Consider the following 20,551-nt stretch of genomic DNA (forward strand, 5'->3'; position numbering starts at 1 on the left):
CAAAACCACAGCAATGCACAACTTCCCACTTCAGGGGCAACGACAAATTAATGAATGCCCATTAGAGAGGTGTACAATCCTATTGTTTAATGCTGAATGTCTGTGTTACTACAGAAAGAAACTGTGGATTGATGTGACGGGAGAGGGTTAATAAATGGATGACTCATATTTGCAGAAAAAATGGAGAATGAAATATAAGCTGTCTCAAATATGTTAAAATGTTGGTTAAAGATGCTCGGATGGATGCCAGAAAGAAATCTAGGGGAAGACAGATATAAATGTAGGGGAAGAAAGGGGATCCAGGGATTAACAGACAGGGATCTAGGGGCTGACAAGCAGGGATCCAGGGGCTAACATTCTATCAAGATCAATCTTCCATGGTAGAATTCTTGTTCGTCACATTGTTCGTGACTGGGAGATGTCTTAGAACTGTGAAACCATTTGTATTTTAAGGCCAACTTTGAGTATTGCTGTTTAATATAGCTGCTTAACTTTTCCTTCACCTCCCTTTTTTAGAAAATAAAATAATCTGATAAATCTATTATTTTCTTGGTTCGACCTTAATAAGGTAGTTGAAAAATTCAAAAATATTACTGAATTTAAAAAAAAAGTAGGTTATGAACAAGTATGATTGTTGAGATAAAAATGTTTTCATGTATCATGATCTTAAGATGTTACTAAAAAAAAAGATGATATCTTGAGGGGTCAGATCAATTGACAGAACACCTGTTAACGAGGTTGTTGTTGCCAAAACATGGAAAACACATTGAATGATGTAGTGTTGCAAGTCAAAATTACATTCCATTGGCATAATACACTGATTGTTGGAAGAAACTTTGTCATGATGATCAAAGCACGTTTTCATGAGTGTAATGCATAAATTAATCAGTTATCGCAGTTTGTTCAACTTTGTTGTACAGAAATATAACCATATATGGGCATAGGATGTTGAAACTATAATGTTTAGACGGATTTTGTTATTTATACAATTATATTGGCAGTACAATCACACACACACAAATAGTAAGGAATTATAACATTGGCAATTATTTGAACTCCACACACCTTTTCTATGTGAACTATATATACTAAATATCTACATTCAGAATGAACCATTATAACTTGATTTATTGAAATTTAATGAAAGCAGAATGTATATATCCAGAATCAAAAGAAATTCAATTACATATCTCAATGACTTTCCATCTAATTTCTGCAATGTAATCTACTGCGTCTCTTGTATTACATTTGTAAAATCTAGGTTGGACTATTATTGTAAAAAATGGCTGAATTAATGATAATACTATAACTATCAGAGAGATGCATGCATAATAATTCAATTACAATTCTTCTAATTTAGGCCTACAACAAAGGGAGGTGAAATAGTGAAGCGAGAGAGATTGAATGGACATCAGAATGGTACACCAAGAGTAGCTCCACTGAAAGCAAGAGAAGAGTGGGAAGACCAAAAGAAAACTGGAGAAGAACGATGGAAAGGAACAAGTTAGGGTACGGGATATGGAAAGAAGCAACGACCGCAGCACAAGGGAAGCATGGAGAACAGGAGTGCCCTATCTTCATGTGTAAAAAAAATATAAAATTAATGAAAATGAAAATCTTTCTGTTAGAAATAAATAAACTCTGTATAATAAAATATCTTATTATGGCCCTTCTTCAAATACTAGGCCTAATTGTACTGTACATTATTTACTTTCTATTCTGTGAAATCATTGATTTCTTCAACACTGCCCTCTAGAATAAACATTTCATTTATTATTTAGACCAAAGCTGGCAGTATGTCTAGTGTACATGGTTCCCTTTAAGAAAAAGCAAGGAAATGGCAATCTTTCAGCCTCCATTGCTTCAAATCTAGTCCAACATCAAAGTTTTGTTTTTGAATTTTATTATGTAACCATGAGACATTATTTAAGGAAAAAAGCTAGATAAGTTATGGAAATAGAACTAGAGAATACAGATCTCGGCTAATTATTCCAACAATCGATAATAAATGAGTGAAACCTAGGCAAAGCATCAAATTTACATTTAAATTGTTTTTAGAAACACTTTACACATAGCCACACATAGACACTAAAAAAGTGGTAAATATTACCCGAATTGATCTTCAATTTCTGGAGAAAAAACTTTGTTTATTGTCCTAATTCTAACTTCTTTTGTATAAAAGCACAAGAAGTTCTTTGGTAGGCCTAGAATTCTGCATCCATTTCGAAAATTGAAACCAAACATTCTCATGTAGTTTATAAGTGACCTTAAAACATAACACGCACAGGAATTTTAATGGTAATTTCTATAGATATTTACATATATTTATATTTCTTTTAATCCATAACAACTTGTCAGACACTCTGTCTCGATTTGTTACAACATGTTGGAATTTTTCATTTCTTTTTATTCATAATTTAAAATCACACATCAATACTAGAAAAATAAATTAAGTTTAATTGATTAAAGTAATCTGGTTAATACTTATTTGACAGTGATTTAAAAATCGTTAATTTCATATTTTCGTGCATATGTAGAAACTAAAAAGTTAATCCAAACATATTAGGGGGCTTTTGATTTGCGAAGACCTACGTTAGGTCATGTTAATTCATTGTGCGCAATCTTTACTATATCTTTACTCAACACAGTTTTGGTGGTTTCAAAATCCAGTTGATAACCATTGACACATCTATGCGTAGATCGACCCAAATCGCCCCTAAGTCTAAGCCCCTAAATATATACACATATATATGCTCTTGTAATTTGTATCAAAAATATCAAAAAGAAGATTATGAAACACAACCCAATGTTATTCACCTACACCATCAATAATCACTGTCTTATGTATGTGTCTGAATACATTGAATATAATGAATAATAATATATTCATTCCTACGAACACAGGGCTTAAGGGGTAACTGTCTCCCTGATCTCACATGGGACTGCCAGAATGGCGTCACATGGTTTAAAGTGAATTAAGATCACTAATGGGTAACTACGAATCTAGCTTTGAAGAAATGCTCTTTCATAATTAGAATCAATCTCTACATCAGAATAACAACTTCATTTAAAATTCATTGGTTTACATATCAACCCGTCATGCTATAACAAAATATTCACACTTTTTCGTATATACATATGTTTAGGTACGATACATGAAGATATAAAATTAAATGATGCTTACATTGGTCTACACCAAAGATTTGTTGTTTTGCAGGCTCTAAAATTCGACAACATTCCTGGTTTTTCCTCGTGCTCCTGGCAAAAACCGGACATATATGTCAACAATTATTAAGAAAGTTTGAGGGACATGAAATCTGAACACAAAATACCCAGAATTCAAAGAGCACAAGTTCAATTTAGCAAATGATTACAGGGTAATTAGAGTCACATTGAAATAAATCATTCTTAAAATGAATATATTTCTACAGTACCTCCAAATTACTAGATCAATAGATAATCATCCAAGTTTCTTTAATTGCTTTCACATCGGCAAGTTTTTGCCAAAAGATAAGAAGATCATATGTATGGTAATAATTAATTAGTTCGATATTAGTTTTAGAAAATTTCTCCTACCATAATTACTACTACTAAAAAAAACTGATGACCATCATCATCAAGCGGACACATCTGAAGTTCACAATGCCATGCCATAGTTCTTTGAAAAATGGGATGAATTTAGCAAAAAACACCTTTCTTCACTAACTTTAGATTCATCTGAGGTCTATTACAAGTGTCCAAACAAATCTGCAGTTACTACTACTTATACAAAGTGTTCTCCTATCGTTCTACTAATCACCTTGATCAGTTTCTATATTTAGCAACAAATTAATGTTGGTGAATAGACAAGTCGATAATTCACTGTATCTTCAGGTTCATTACTGGTGTTAGTATAAAATTTATCTACAGAATAAATTGTTTTATAATTATTTGCAGATGAAAGAGCTACTCAATTATTATGAATGTTCAAACGCTGAGGTTTAGTTTAAGAGATCAATTAGTAAAGATGAGTGTAGATTTAAAGAAACATGACAATTTTGATTTACAAGAATGAGAAAAGGAAAAACATCAAAAAGTTTAGAGGTATAACCATAAAGAAAAACAGGCAAGCCTAAATAGCCCCCTCTATTGGCTGATTATTGTTTTAAACTTTTTTTATTGAATGCCTAACTGACACTAAAAGCGTTCCAACATACCAACAAAAAAAAGTAAATTTAAAGAAAAAAAACATGTAAAAGAAATGAAGAAGAATACAAATAGAATGAATGAACAACTGAAAGGAAGCAGGAAGAAGACGAGGAAGACAAATAAGAACTTTATTCTGGACAATAACTAAAGAGGAAATGGAAAATGCTTTAGGAGGGTTATATTAAGCAGTGGATCACATAACCAGATGGTGATGTCATTGTTATAGTACAAATTACAATAGAAGTGGTTAGGTTTTGCTCAACTGAACTGGCTGATTTTCGCTGATCTTACAAAGTAACTAGAAAAGATGCCCAAGGTGTTACGCTTGCAACAGGACTTGATACACTCTCATATGTGAATAAAAAAACATGTTTGTTACCTACCTATATGTTAACTATCTTCACCTTTCTAAAAGCATAAAAACTTCATAGATAGAAAAATAAAATGGGAATAACAACATTTTAAGTAAAGATAGCAAATAATTTATTTGCTGAAGAATTGTCACAACAGTGTGTTAATGATGTCTTACAGTATCCATGTTTCGATAGTTGCTACCACCCATCTGTTAATATAATATCATACTGACCGGGCCTGTAATTAAAGCTGTCGTGTGCGTGTTTGGTCAGAATTTGACAACAGCGGGGTGGTAGCTTCAGGCTACAAACTTAGCCCAGGTGCAAGACGCGTTATGAACCTATATCCTGATGTGAGCATGACAAGGATATTGAGTAAACCAAATAATCATAACAAGTTTGACATCAAAGACAAATAAGCAAGTACTTCAGTGTAGTTCACAAAGTTGACTTTGAAGATTAACTGAAAATTAACAATTAATGTTTCACTGAAATGATGCTAATTCAATAATAAATGCTACAAAGCATAGATGAAATTGCTCCAATAACATTATGGAATATTATTTAACAAAGGTAGAGAGTTATGGAGTTAAGTACGCAGCTAAAAACTTAGAAAAAGGTCGGCAAACATACCTCACAGAATAATATAAAACATAATTTTTTGATGAGGTTCGACAAAGTCATGATAAAGCAAACTTAAGTGTGCAACAACAAAGAAACAGTTGTGTTGTGTATTACATGGAAACAGGTCGCCCAACAGGCATCTACCTGGTTAAATAAAAACATAGAGTGCAGAGTGGAATTTTAAAAGCTTTAGGTAACATTAAGTAGTTGTACTCAACTGAATTCTTTAAGCTATCAATTTAAACAGCTTCTGGCGAGGGGTAGGCCTAATAATTGTAATATAAACAAACACAAACAATTGTAACAACAAATAAACGTTCGTTATTTCTCTTAAAAACATCCGAGGGTGGTTACTATGAGAAAACTATCAGGGAATATTTATTTAGTGGACAAGAAAACAAAGCATGCTAAATCAAACTTTCTCTTATTCTCTAAAAGTACCGGTGGAATTGGATAAAATAGAATGAAATAATCACATACAGTCATTAAAAAATATAAAGATTCTTTACACTATTTTATTTTCAATAGAGTACAAGCAGCTTTCATTATGCGATGACTAAGAAATCTTTTAGAAGGCTTAAAGTAAAATGATTAAAAAATTGATTATGCACATAATAGTGGAAGGTTTGGTAGATTAAAAACACATAACCTGAGCTTAGCAATAATCCTAGCACTTATGATTCTATTGAAATAATTACACATAGTTAATTTACTTCATGATTGATGCAAATTGCACTGTCAGCAGTCAATAAATTGAAGTCATTATGGAATGCGATATATACAATTTATGAGAATGGACACTTAAGTCATGCCCAAGTTGATAAGTGTTTGGTGTGAAAATGTACAGCGAATGTCCACACTAGGTACTGACCTGGGTACTGACTTAGTGTGATGTACAGAGAACGTTCACACTAGGTTCTGACTTAGTGGGATGTACAGAGAACGTCCACACTAGGTACTGACTTAGTGTGATGTATAGGGAATGTCCACACTAGGTACTGGCTTAGTGTGATATACAGAGAATGTCCACACTAGGTACTGACTTATTGCAATGTACAGAGAATGTCCACACTAGGTACCGACTTAGTGCGATGCACTGAGAACAACTGGTAAATACTCAGTGCTGCTTCTTCAAAAAAATTATCGATAGAAAGACTATTTTTTAACACATCGTTTCCAAATAATACGTTTATTAGAAAGTTTGAATAAGTAGAAAAAACCAATCAATGTAAAGAAGTGTCAATGTCATTACAAGCATGATCATTACCATTAGCAAAACTAATACAAGAAACTTGACAACAAACACTACCATTTTATCTTAATATCTCATAACAAATCTCAACTGTAAACTCTGAATTCACAAATCTCATATAATAAAGTTTACATAATAATTTCAGCCAATTAACAGATGGGGTATGCAATCTAGATTCAACAGCTCTCTGCATGCAATAACAACACTGCCCCCAAGGACCCACAAATCGATTATAAATATCATGCATTAGAACATAATATACGATGGTGTATGCTAAAAACCGAGCTCTCGGGGAAACAATCTTGCGTATTAGAAACATATGATCCCCAAATGTGCATACTCTGTTCGAATAACGTACGTCAAATCAAGCGTGACAATCCAATACATAAATATAGACTCTAGTTCAGATTTGCAGGTTGTCAAATTCTGAAAACGCAATACTTTTCATGGTAAACATGATTGCTTAACAATCATTCATAGAGTTCGCGGGTTAAATATTGAAGCTGTTAAAAGGTATCACACATCCTGTAAATAGTGATATTGCTATGTAATTGAAATTAAACCTAAATTATTCATATTTCACTAGCATATTGGCAAAAGTTCATCTATGAAAATGTCTTGATCATACCACTTTTGTTTACCCATGATATGAAAGCAGATAGTCTGTGACTAATAGGCATCTTCACACATCCACAATAAGTAACAACTTATATAAATGCAATGTAACAACTTGTATAACGCAATGTAACCGCTTGTATTGTAAGAATACTCTCAAGATATTTTCTGCAAGATTAGTGTCTTCAACAACAAACCGTATCATTAACAACCAAATTTATTTGTCAAAATTCGATTCAATATGCTAATAATGATTACAAAATTTATTCTATGGTCTAAATCTCCAGATTAAAAAAGTGGGCATTTTTAAGCTATTAGTAACTTTATATAATAGTTTTATTAATTGACTGAACAAATAAATGAATATCTACTAAAAGTTGAATGAGAATTTTGTAAAAACTGTTACATCATAATTTTCACGAAAAAACTAAGAAATCGAAACATAAAAATGATGATGTGCGGCACAAGAAAAAATACCGTAAAGATATCTAGGGACGTGTAAAATAATTTCTAATAACTTTACACAAACTAACCATGCGAATAAAAGGCAACCATAATGAACTCATCAATGTAGTATCACGGTAAATTAACAGTGTCTAAAGTAATAAGTATTATTATAAATGATTGTACTATTTCTAAAGGTCAGCAAAGAAAGAAACAAATATTAACTACCGGATTATGCTATAAAAAATTGATAATTATTATACATTGATTATTTTGTTCATCACAAAGGAAAACAAGATTAGAATTTTTTTATTTGAATATTGTAAAGAAACTAGGTTATTTGCTACTTCTCGTAAAACTGTCCTCTTTCAATTGAATTTTAAATTTCCTCGTTACTGTTAATGAAAGTAAGGAAGGGTCTCTGGATCGTTCTATTTATCACATGCACATGCTCAGACATGCTTTAATATTCGTACAAAAATATTAAAGAATGAATACCAACGTGTACAAAAAAAAAAAGAAGAAAGTATAATAAACCACAACTGAACTGAAGAAAATGAAGGATGACGATTCAAACGTCACTAAACTGGTCTACATTTTAAGAAACTGTCTGAATACTATTTAGACACAAATGACAAATGCATTAACACCTACGAACGACAATACTTGTACTGACTGTCACCGCAAATGTTTAGTTTGTGCTTTGCCATTGTGGGCGGCCCAATGCGGTCGTTACCGCTTAGGTTCCAAAGCATGGTTGAATTTCGTGAGTTGCCACCGAAATCTAAAGTCAATATTTGTCTATTGTATATACACATACAGCATTCCACCAGTTATAAGTTATTCTAAATTGATTACATCAAATTTGTGTTGATTGAACATGTGTCGTTAAAAATTCTCTGGAGCAGGTGCATCCAATCCAGGTGCTACTTATCGGATATCACCTTATCTGCAAGTTTAATAATGAAATTAGTCGATAGATAAACAATTAATCTAACCTAACTAATCTAACAGTAGCAGTAATGACCTTATCTAATATATCTATATAAACACAGCTTGCTCTAACACAACTTTAATATCTGTACAAATCCTGCTTGGTTAATGTATCATGAAGTGTATACAAACACATTGATGAATCGAAAGGGGGAACCGACCACAGGTTCCCCACTAGGCTCGACTTCACCAACCTCCCTAGATTTTGAAAAATACAATACAATGTTAAATGCATTAACACATTTTGAGAAGCAAAAAACTATGAGAAAAAAATAATAAATTACCATGGGTAATTATCAAGTGGAACAGGTGACAAAACATTGCTTACTTTCTTTTTACAGAGCAATCTAAATTATATTTTAATCTTTTCTTTACCAGTGGGACAAAAATCCCAATAAGTTTTATGTGGGCTGCAAGTAAACACTAGGGTACTGTAAAAAGAACATTTATTCTTTTATTTTACTATCATTCTTCTACATCTGTGGAAAAATGGAGAATATACACACAGGCTTTTTAAGTACTACTTTATCAGCTGTTTAAACGACAAGTACTTTCGTTTTTATGTATTTGAACTTGAAAAACATACTACTATGGGATTGGACATAATTTTTATTACCAATGTTTGCAATATGTGGGCTTTTTCACAAGAGAGATATCTAAACAAATGTACAAAACACTTTCATTTTGAACATCTTTAATTGTTTTTCAAGTCTCTTCTATTTATGGAATGAGAAATAAGGTAGATAGAAATGTGCGACTGACTGCGTGGGTTATTTCACATGGGAGAAACATTGGATGAGTAGACTTTCATTTTTTTGGTACATTTTAATTTGAATTGCTTTATCTTGAGTATGAGAATGTTTCATCTATCAATCGGCATACTCTATGGGATATTTCACATTAGAAATACTGGGTCATCTTAAGAAAAATAAATTTCACATGAGATGCCTGAAGCAACTAAAGCCAACATTGCTCAACATAATTATAAAGCCGTTTAAATGTTCCCAGTACTTCTCCCATCACTACGTTTCCAATACAATAAATTCTGGTCTCACTTTTTAATAGTAACAGGTGATTGATGAATTAAATTGTGGAATAGAAAGGGGACCTTTCTATCTTTGTCCAATTTGTTTTTTATCTTCAATCACGTTTTCATTGTATTTATATATCCCGATGCGGATTATCCAGTTGCCTCGACTTAGGCTTGAGTTCCAGGAGCAAGGATCAGGCTTACTAATTACTTACTGATAAACACCCTCAAGCAATGACATCTGGTATATATCTACAATATTATATAATCCTCTTATTTCTTTCATTGAGCATAAGAAATCATGCATTATTAACAAAGCTAATCATTAGCGTGGATTGTCAAAGTCAAAATTAATAATTGTGACAATCCCTGCCTCAATTAGCTTTTGACTTTGTTATTAATGTTATTCAATTCAATTCAATTCATTTATTTTCCAGAAGACATATACTACATATAATACAATCAAAAATAAAAACACAAGAAAACTAACATTAGTCTGGCGGATTGTAGAAAAGTGACAAAGTCGTGTTATGAAGCTCAAAAAAACATGATTGAATCATAGAGTTATAAATTGATTTATTAGAGGGTAAATATTTGTCACATATTGTTCACCTAGTCTAAAGATTTTCCTCACAAGTCACAAGTCAAACTTTTATCTCCCACAATATGCAAATTACATCGTCCTGACACCAAACAAAGTCTTCACCAATTGTGTTAAGGCAACTAAATAATGTATTTTTTAAGACATCTATAAAAATCTTAATACCTGTCATAAAATACTGAGTTATTCTCATTTAAGAGCTTTGAAAATGTCTTTTCCTCATCCAACTAAAACAAATGACAAATGTAAGAAAATACATAACAATGTAGAAAATATATCTCTTTATACTGCCAATAGCAATAAATAAAACAGTCAGTTTTGTAATAAGAGGATCAAATTGCAAATTTCATATCCTTTTTAACATACATGAAGAATATTTCGCACTATACTCAAAGTAATAAGATTTTACAAATTTTCTCAAAGTATGTTGAAAATAGATACACCAGTCTCTTTCCTGTGGAATCTTCATCAACAGATAAGATAAACAATGTGGGGGTGTATGTTGGACTAAGCCTCTTTGCCCTCGATGTCTAACAGTTGTTAGAGTAACCGGCAAGGGACAAAATACCAGGAAGAACCATAGACGACTGGTTATGAAGCCAAAAAAATTGATTGATGTTTTTTGACTAATTATGTAATTAAAAGGACAAGATTTCCCTCTGGTATAAAGTACATAAAATCAAAATTACTAGGTACTTTGAATATGTTGTAGATAAGAAGACTAAAAGACCAAGTTGCATGATGTATAATAGTTTGGAAGTTAAATTATTAGTATCATATTTAAAGAAAACTTATTGAAAATAACAATGCAGTGGCTATCTGAAAAAAGGTAAAAATCAAAACAATAAAGTAAAAAGAAAAAGAGGAGAAAGAAAATTTGTTAATATTCAATATGTTTCAAAATCGCAAAGAAGATTTGGAACAACTTTGACATGATTTTAAAAAAACCTGTCGTATGATTGATTGGATGTCAAAGGAGTAGTGCTGAAAATGAAGATTTGAACCCTGTAATTTGAGATTTGTAAGGATACATTTTAACTACCGAGCCAAGCTATTGTGACACTACTGTTTATTATATTTAATTGCATGGCCATTAACTGCAGATAACTAAAAACTTTCTAATAATAAAGATGTCACATTCAATGAAGATGCTACTGAGGAATCAGACACTACCTCTATTTATCCCTCTACAATTACACATAATCTTTTGAATTTGACACATAAAAAATGAAGCAATTGTTCAAGGCTATATTTCAACGAGAACAAATTAGTTTAATAACGATTTAGTTACAATCATCATAATGTTCGGTATAGTCATTACAATGTACATGCAATTATCGTTACAAACAACGTGCAATTTATGAAGAATAGTGGTTGTAAAATTACTTGTAAGTTGATTTATAAGAATATGATCCAAAGCAATATGATTTAGTAGTGAGATCTAATGTTATCTAAAGGCTATTGTTAGCAGGGGGACTCGATACCTCCCCTCTCACCAATAGCCATACTAATAATGACAAATTTAAAAGCCAATTTTTTACCTGTATATACTGTTAAACTGAGAGATTATAGATTAATTTTTAGCTTCAGGTTTAATCCTTTTCCTACAATGTCAACTTGGTTACGAAAGAAAAAATGGAAAAAGGGGGATATGTTGCTGGATATATTATTTTATTGTACTAATAATGCTCTTTCTCTTTCAGATAGATTTTAAATTCAAGCATCTCTTTTCTGTATCCTGTACATAATAATGTTCCTATGATAGACACAAGACAAGACACAATAAATTTAAATAAAATCTCTTTGTTAGTTTATAATACTAGTGTAAAAGATATTCTAGTGCACCTGACTTGAGTACCAAAGTTTGTACCTTTGTCCAAAGATTACTTCAGATTATTGCTGGATCTTAACAGAGCTATTGTTATAGATAAACATTCATTGATTTTCTACAGACAGGTGGAAGAGTCATTTGAAGGGCACAATCAATTTAAGAAATGTTGGAGGACCTGTCAGTAAGCATATAACTATTGATTATGTTAAAATCCATTTATTTGAGAACCAATTAGAATGCATTTGTAAACATGATAGTTGGGTGGATTTCAAGAAAGACCTGGATAAAAAAAAAAGTTGCTTTTAAACGAACCCTAATAATCTAGAAGCTAATAGGTGAACTTTACTATTGATAAGCCAAGTGAATGGTTTACAAGGAACATCTATTCTTTGGAAACATGCAGAACCAATGAGGAACTAAAACATAAAAATTACCACAATAAACCTTCGGGACTTTAGAGTATTCATGCAAATATTTGCATACCAGTTTAGTATCATTAACTAACTTTAGCTTAGTATATATTATCAGTGGGTTTAAAAGGTGAAATTTGAATACATTTATTTTTTTTTTAATCAGACTTTGTTGGAATTTGCAAAACCAAAGGCAACCTATTTTGTAAGAGTATCTACAAAACTTCAGGGATTTGGTAAAATAACTTGTCTATTCCAATATAATATTGATTTTATCAACTGAAATATTTCCTAGGCAATTAACCAATTCTTTACGACTAACCTGATTAGAATTTGCATACAAAAAACAAAGAGGAACTATTTCTTAAATTTATACATTATCTGCCGAACCTAGGGAGTAATAAAGTTAATAATAACCATTTGTGTACAAGAGAAGATCAGATCAAAATACATCATAATTTACATGCTTCATTCACCTTTTTAAGAGGCCACTGACTTTGATCAATATCTTTAAATATTTGATGTGGGATAAAATGAAGCATTGTCTTCCAAGTATGGTGAATTTACTTTGATCTTTTTATGTTGATGTTTTTGCTTATTAATAATGTGATGTGTGAAAATGCAAAAGGTACTGAATATTTTAACATAAGAAGGCCAGTTGGAGCTATTTTTGTGGATGTAGAGACAAGGAAGTTCCAATAGTATGTAGAAAAAAAAATCTTAAATGCTCCTTAAAATGACTTATGGATACAAGGAAATGTGTAGGAAAAAAAAGCAACAAAGCAATGGAATGGTAACTGCAAGGAGAGAATCCAAAACTCAAGAAAATTTAAGGCATTATAGAGAAAATAAAATAAAATCAGAGATGGGGAGAACAGGAGGACCAAAAAATAACAGATTTGCAGCCAGGAACTAGTAGAAGTAATAGGTGTAGATGCAATAACAACCTCACAAAATGAACTACCTAGGCAAAGACAACAATAAAATGAGAATGAGGGAGCCATAAATGAATTAATCAACTAAATTTAAAATATTAATTAATAGTAGGCCTATTTTAAAGGCATAATTTCTCCAAAATCTACCATAAATCAAAATTAATTTATTTTTTAGATTAAATTGGTTTTCTATTTCATAATAAAAATAAACAAACCAACAAACATTTGTTATTGCTAGTTATGAGATCATTAATTATGAATATAATAGCTTTCTGCATTGACAATCTTTAATTTTACGGCACATACATTCAAACAAAGCCACAACAAGTTTACTAACATGTCAACAAAAGGATGAGGATTCCATCATACGGTGACTGGCACCACTCCGCGCCAACCATCAGTATTGATTATAAGTTAGCACAGCAAAGTTTACGCATCATGAAGACGTGAAATGATGCGCATGGAAAATGACAAATTAAAAGTGAGAAGTTCGAACTAAAGAGGTGAGCGTATGAGTGGAGCATTACGGTAATGGCTCATGACGACTTCTTGTTGATCAGGTTGAAAGTACACAATCAAATAAAACCATTTTGACATTAAAAAAACAGCAAAAACTGTTGGAACTTTGGTATTATGAAGACTACTGATCGTAAATGATTATGACAAATATTTAAAGGGAAAAAAAGTACTGCTGTATTGTTTACTGACGTTTAAAAGATAAAATGACAATGAAAATATTTAAGAATATGTAAAATTCATTTCAAGAAATTTCAGTTGCTTATATATTTATTTTCAACGAGAAATAATGAGCAAGATTGCTGGAAAAATGGATAATTACTTTAGTACGAAGATCAAACCAATACATAATACAATTAATTATTGTCATACTAATAGTCCAATCTTGTAATGAAGCAACGTTATTACGACCAAGAACACAATCACACATATATACGTCACAAGAGCAATTATAAACCATCTATTTACAGAGAAGTACTTTAAATCCCTGACTGATCGCAAACGATGTATGTTCGGTTGAAATGATGATTGATTGATTCGCATGTTGCCATGGTAACACAAAATGGCTGACCATGATGATAAAACGTTGATTAAAATGGCAATGACAACCGAGAAAGTGATGAATGAGCTAAACAAAAATGTCAACGGTGCTCAAGAAAACAAGAAAGCCGCACTGTCTACGAAAAACTTGGCACAGATATTAACAATCCAAGCTCGTATGACATATACAATTATTGCTTCGTATTTCAGAATTTACCTCTCTTAAAAATAAAAAAAACACATAAATCTACGATTTGTAATATTTACAACGCAGTGTACATACAACTAACCATTCAAACAAATTAATATACGATTCAAACAATTTGATGCAGTCAATTGTTCTTCATTTAAATGTATATACATTGAATAAAATAAATGAAATTCACATAAATTTGCGATTTTAAGTGAATAAAACGACATCAAACCATTTAAACTAATTTATATAAAATTCAAACAAATTTGATGCAATCAATGTTCCTTTATTCAAATATTCATACAATTTAAATTTGTTTTTTATGTTATTTTGAAGTTAACAATCTAATAATTCCATACTTTGAACTTCAAAATGTACATTTGCCAACATACAATTATGTTTCCTAAAAATATTATTGTTTTAATGTTAGTATGACTTCATTAACAATTTCTTTACAAAAATGTTGCATATTGTAATTTCCCTTCAAAAACAAATATTATGTATGTAACCCACTCAAGGGAATAATTAACATTTTACAGACAGGACAACAATCACTTCCTTGTACGTAAATTAGTGGTATAATAATAAGTGGGTTTTCATTTAGTGTCTATCTGGTATCCTATGTAAATATGTATTGTGATGTAATCAACATATACGATTACGTCACACGTCATTGTTTTATAATTACCCTCGAGGGGGCAATTAATGAGTATAGACATACTTGGACACAATAAATGGCAAAGTTTATTGAAAAACTGGTTTTTCTTTACTGATAAAACTACTTTTATCGTTTCTGTTGAATATAATTATATTTCTCAAATCTTTTTAAAAGAATGTATATTTGACATACACATTGGATATATAATGCAAATAAAATCAATAGTGCTCTCTTTTAACAGTAAGCTCAGCTGCCCATGTTAAAATTAACATAAAAAGGAATCAAATGTTAGGTTGATGTGTTTTATTTCTGCTTCATATACATAATATACTGGAGATTTTGCTGTTATATAATACCAAAATATTGAATATTGATAGTAAGGTCAATAAAAAAAACTATCTGTGACAATTAGTAGTGATGATGATGATGATGATGATATTCAGGCCTACGATGAAGCTGAATATAGGCTAATAATAAATAATAGGTAAACATTCTGAAAAATATGAATATAATTAATTTCTTTTAATTTGCTTCAAGAAAGGTAGAAAGAATGGTGTGTCCACGAAGCCCACAAAAGCTAAGCACTCAGCCACCTGATCGCAAAAGATTTATCAAATTTCATGATTTCTACTAAGTAGTTATAATAAATATTACCTAAACAATAGAAATTCTAGCTAACAAAACCTCATAAAGCTAAGCCCTACAACAGGTTATACATCAAGCCCCAGAGGCGATGTTTAGCCAATCACGCATCAGTAAATAATTCAAAACTATTCGCACTTCAGGTTTTTAAATATCTAAAACAGAAAAAAAAAGAATTGCCAGGGTGGATTTTAAATACGGTAAAGACAATGAGAAGTGTGCCTATTGAAATTTGGCTGCAACTCAAGACACAGACAATAAACTATTCAATGATTAGTTGAAAGCACTCGGGGCCTGAGTATTGATTTGTAATAAGGGTCAAACAAAGCAGCGTGTGCCTAAGTGTGCCTGTGTTTTTACCCTGTATTTTTCCAATTGTTTTTAATGAATAAGGAATAAGCCACCTTGGATGAAGCATGTCACGATTCCCTTTTAATTGACTTTGTTTTGTCTGCAGCAGACATGTGGCAAAGTGTCCAATTAATGCAAACAACATGATCCTAACTTGTTGGTAGTGTTGTCTAAAAGAAAAACTATCAAATAAAACAAAAAGGTACTAATCTTTCATAAAAACAGTTTATATAGGTCCCTTTGATGCGACACAACAAAGATAACATTTGGAGGATTTCTTTTACTCAGCATCGTAATTCCATGAAAATGCATTATTCACTGCTGCTATTTTAATTAATGTTTTGTTTCTCAGGATTAAGATCAGCTATATATTGTGTTCATCTGGTTATTTTAAGATGTATAATTTATCTTTAACTAGATGATGTTTTTAGAAAAGTATTGGAAACCAACAGAGAGATACCAATAATGACATAGAGGCCAATACACACCCTCCACTGATGATGTCAATTGTTCTATTTTAACCAAATTTATTAGTAACTAAATTGAATCAGCAATATCATAATTTATTGTTGTTGACACAGACAATGAGCGTCATTTTGTAGGACCTTCAAACAAAGGTGCCTTTTTGGAAGAAGAAAAAAGGTAAAATCTAGTCCACTGTGCATTGAGAAGGTTATTTTTGTATAATTGATGTTGTTGTTTTGTTGCTAACGTTTTCCGTCTTCCGACATTACGCTTTCCACAATTTGTTTCCATTTTTTTCTGTTTATGGCAGGATGGTTTGTTATTGTGTTAGTGTCTACTAGTCCTTGTAAGTCTTTCTTTATTTGATTCATCCAGTTATTTCTTGGTCTTCCTACGGGTCGTTTTACTTTCCTGTTAGTTTCCTTCATTGTTTGTTTGATTGGGGTATCATCCGGTAATCTAATTATGTGTCCATACCATTTTAGTCTCCTTCGTTTAATTCTTTTACTCCATTCTTCTTGTTTTGTTATCTCGTATATTTTCGTGTTACACTCTATCTGTTAATTTAATATCTATTATCTTTCGCAACATTTTCCTGTGATATATATCTATACTCTCTTGTAATTTTTTGTTTAGTACCCAGAGTTCACTGTTATATAAGAAAATACTTGCTATGTATGCGTCAAACAAACGGGATTTCACGTCTATAGACATCGTTTTGTGTTCTAGCGACGGCTTCAGCTTGTTATATGCCATAGCTGCTAGTGATTTTCTTCTTTTAATGTCTTTTTCTGTGTCCAAGTTACTACCGAGGTATTTGCATTCTTCCCATTTACTATCGGTGTTTCTTCCTATTAGGTATTCTTCTGTTTTACTTTCGTTTATCTTTAGATTGAATTCTGCTAATTTCTCTGTTACTTTTTTCTTTATTTTAGTTATGTGTTCTTTTGAGTCGCTAATAAATGAAATGTCATCTGCATACTGCATCTGGATATTAAGCTGTTGTAGGGGTAGTGGTGTTGTATTGAAGCCCAATATAATACAAATCTATTATATTATAGGATGATATGAACAGAAAAATTCCAATGGACACCATGGCAACTGTTGGTACAACACAAACAATTGATTATAGTAATTAAAACTAAACACTAACAGATCCTCATTCTGTTAAATGAGAGCAGTAGGCCTACACATGTCCCATTAGACAATGAGATCATTATTGATTCAGACACCAACAATGCTGCATGTGCCAAAGTGTGCCTGTGTTCAAACCTTTATTTACTTCAATTGTTGTTTTAATGAATAAAACAAACTTGCTTTGTTCTGTGAGGACAAGGCGTGTGGCAAAGTGTGCCATAATTGGAAAAAGTAGATGATGGTCAAAATTTGCTGGTATTGTTAAAAAAAAAACATATAGAAAGTCTGAAAAACATTCTCTACTTTTAATTTATATACAACCAGGGAGAAATGATTTGACAGCTTGATCTTAATAGAAATTAAGAACCTAAAGTGGAATTTAAAAACTTAGAAAGCTTATGATCTGAAATTTAGAACAAACTTTCAGCACAGTAACTGGAAAGGTGTTGTTTGAACAAACACAGAGGACTTGGGATTGGAAAAATTTCAACAATATTAAATGGTGTTGCTGGTACTGTAAGTTACTTTCAATCATATGGTGACTTCAATCAAAATCAAACTGACACTTCTTCTAATCTTAAATGATATCATCTTCTATCCTTAATGAAAAGAATGACACCAACACATGTGGCTTTCGGTAAAACAATAGAAAAAGACAATAGAAAATACTATGACCAGAACTAAAACTTAAGTAGCAATTAAGAGAAATTGAATCTTATGGTTTAAATGAAAAGAAGATGATCTACGTTTGTCTCCAGAGAGGTACATACACAAAGCTGATATTCACAGAGGAAATCAGTCATAAGAGAGTGCTAATTACTCATTAAGTAATATTTCTTGGGAATTCTCTATAAAAGCAAAAACGTGTTCTATTGTCTGCAGTTAAATGACAGATTTTATTGTTGCAATAAATAAAATTGATACTTTGAATTTAGAAAACTTGGTATATTTAATTTAGAAAGTTGCACACAACTTGAGCTCAGATAGGTCTCAAGTTAAAGGTGGGTTACTTATTTAGAAGAGGGGTTACTTATTTACAAGAGAGGCCCTCCTTAGGGCAGGTGTTTAGTGAATATTAAGCTGGGTGGGAAGGCCTAAAATTACTGGGTGGAAACAACTCCGCTTGATGACTTCGCCCATCTCTACCTGTATTGTTGAGGGTACCCATAATGTGTTACAAGTGGGAAGTGTTAAAATTGCATGGTACTGGGGAATCTAATAAGGTTCCTTCCCTTTGACTGTTGGGTTGTTGGTTCTACTCCCATTCTCTTACTTAAACCTAACCTACTTTTAAGAAAAAAATAAAAGCAGGTAAATTCTATGACCTTTCATTTTGTTGAGACATTCCAAGGGTAAACATAATAGGCCTACATTTTGATATTAAATATGAATTTAAGAGTAAATTAAATGATGTGAACTATGATGAGATAATGGAATTTATGATTATAGATGTTTAATCTTTATATTATGTCTGTTGACCTATCTTTAGAAGAAAGTCAATTTTGTATCGATTTTATTAACTTCAGCCATTTTCTAATGATCCATATGAAAAAGAAAATGAACCTAATAGTTTCTCTATGCTATTTTGTAGTATAAGTTTTATAGTAGATAATATATTGGATATTTTAGTAAGCTCCATCATTTTCCATGGAGTCGTTTCGTTATAACCGATGAATCAGAAAATACAGCAATGAACATGAACATTATATAATGTTAACCTTTTTGGTCTTTGAATCTGTATGTTATCCAGTCAGTTAAAATAACAAAGATATCTACTATCTAGGACGCTAACATTAGCGATATCATTACTACCTCTTCATAGCTTATTCGTTCGATTAGATTTTTCTTGGCATATATCTTGCAAAATAGTTAGAGCTAAATATCATCCAATTGGCATTTGACACATTGAAAAAAAATAAAATAGCTGATAAAAAAGATTGCTGAAATATATAAATGTTAGAATAATATAAATTTGAACTGCTATAACAGAGTTCAAACCTACAACCTTTATTTTCATATTCCTAAATTATCACAGAAAGAAAAGTAGATAGAATAATATAATATTATAAAATAATACTGGATATATATATAGATGAAAAATAATAATATAAACGAATAAACTCTAGTACAGTAACTAATTTTGCACCCTACCCACATTTATACTACCCATTTTTATCAGCAGATGGCACTATGCCCTGCTATCTATAGGGCAGGCTGGTTACTAGGCAACTTATCTAGTATTATCAAAGTTTCAATGAAAAGTTGTGGAAGTATTGTTTTGTTAATGAATTGTTTTCCAAAATATAAAGACAAAAACTTACTCAGTCTGACACAAGGAAAGTTTTGGATCATGGTTGAATAAATTCTTAATCTCCTTGTTTTGACCTGGGATTTAAAAAGTCAATAATCCAGCTATGTGCTTTAACTGACGAGGTTAAACTGTTTAAATTGAACAACAGAGGCTTAGAAATTGAGTGAAATAATTAGTGAGTATCTTGCTGATTAAAGTGGGTGATCAGCCCAGTAACACAGCATGCTATTATTAGTATGTCTATATTGTTACAAAATATCGTTTTTTTTTACAAAGTGGCCAAATCTTAGGCCTATTAGCTCTTCTTTGTAAATTGAAAAACACAAAACTATGTATGAGGGTTGAATTGAAACTGCGAAGTTCCTACTAACTTCTAAGTATGTTTTCTAAATACACAACATATAACATTCATCCAAAACTTATTAAATGTTGTAAGGAAAACAAATCCCACATATCTTTAAC

General features: G+C 31.4%; 1 protein-coding gene across 5 annotated transcripts in view; it reads right to left on the bottom strand.

Annotated features, from left to right (window-relative positions):
- The window catches only part of LOC140059305 (synapsin-like), a 227,641-nt gene that overhangs the window by 136,364 nt on the left and 70,726 nt on the right, over positions 1 to 20,551 (bottom strand). The gene's annotated exons all lie outside the window — the stretch shown is intronic.

The sequence above is a fragment of the Antedon mediterranea genome, chromosome 9, assembly GCF_964355755.1.
Source record: "Antedon mediterranea chromosome 9, ecAntMedi1.1, whole genome shotgun sequence".
Classification (NCBI taxonomy): domain Eukaryota; kingdom Metazoa; phylum Echinodermata; class Crinoidea; order Comatulida; family Antedonidae; genus Antedon; species Antedon mediterranea.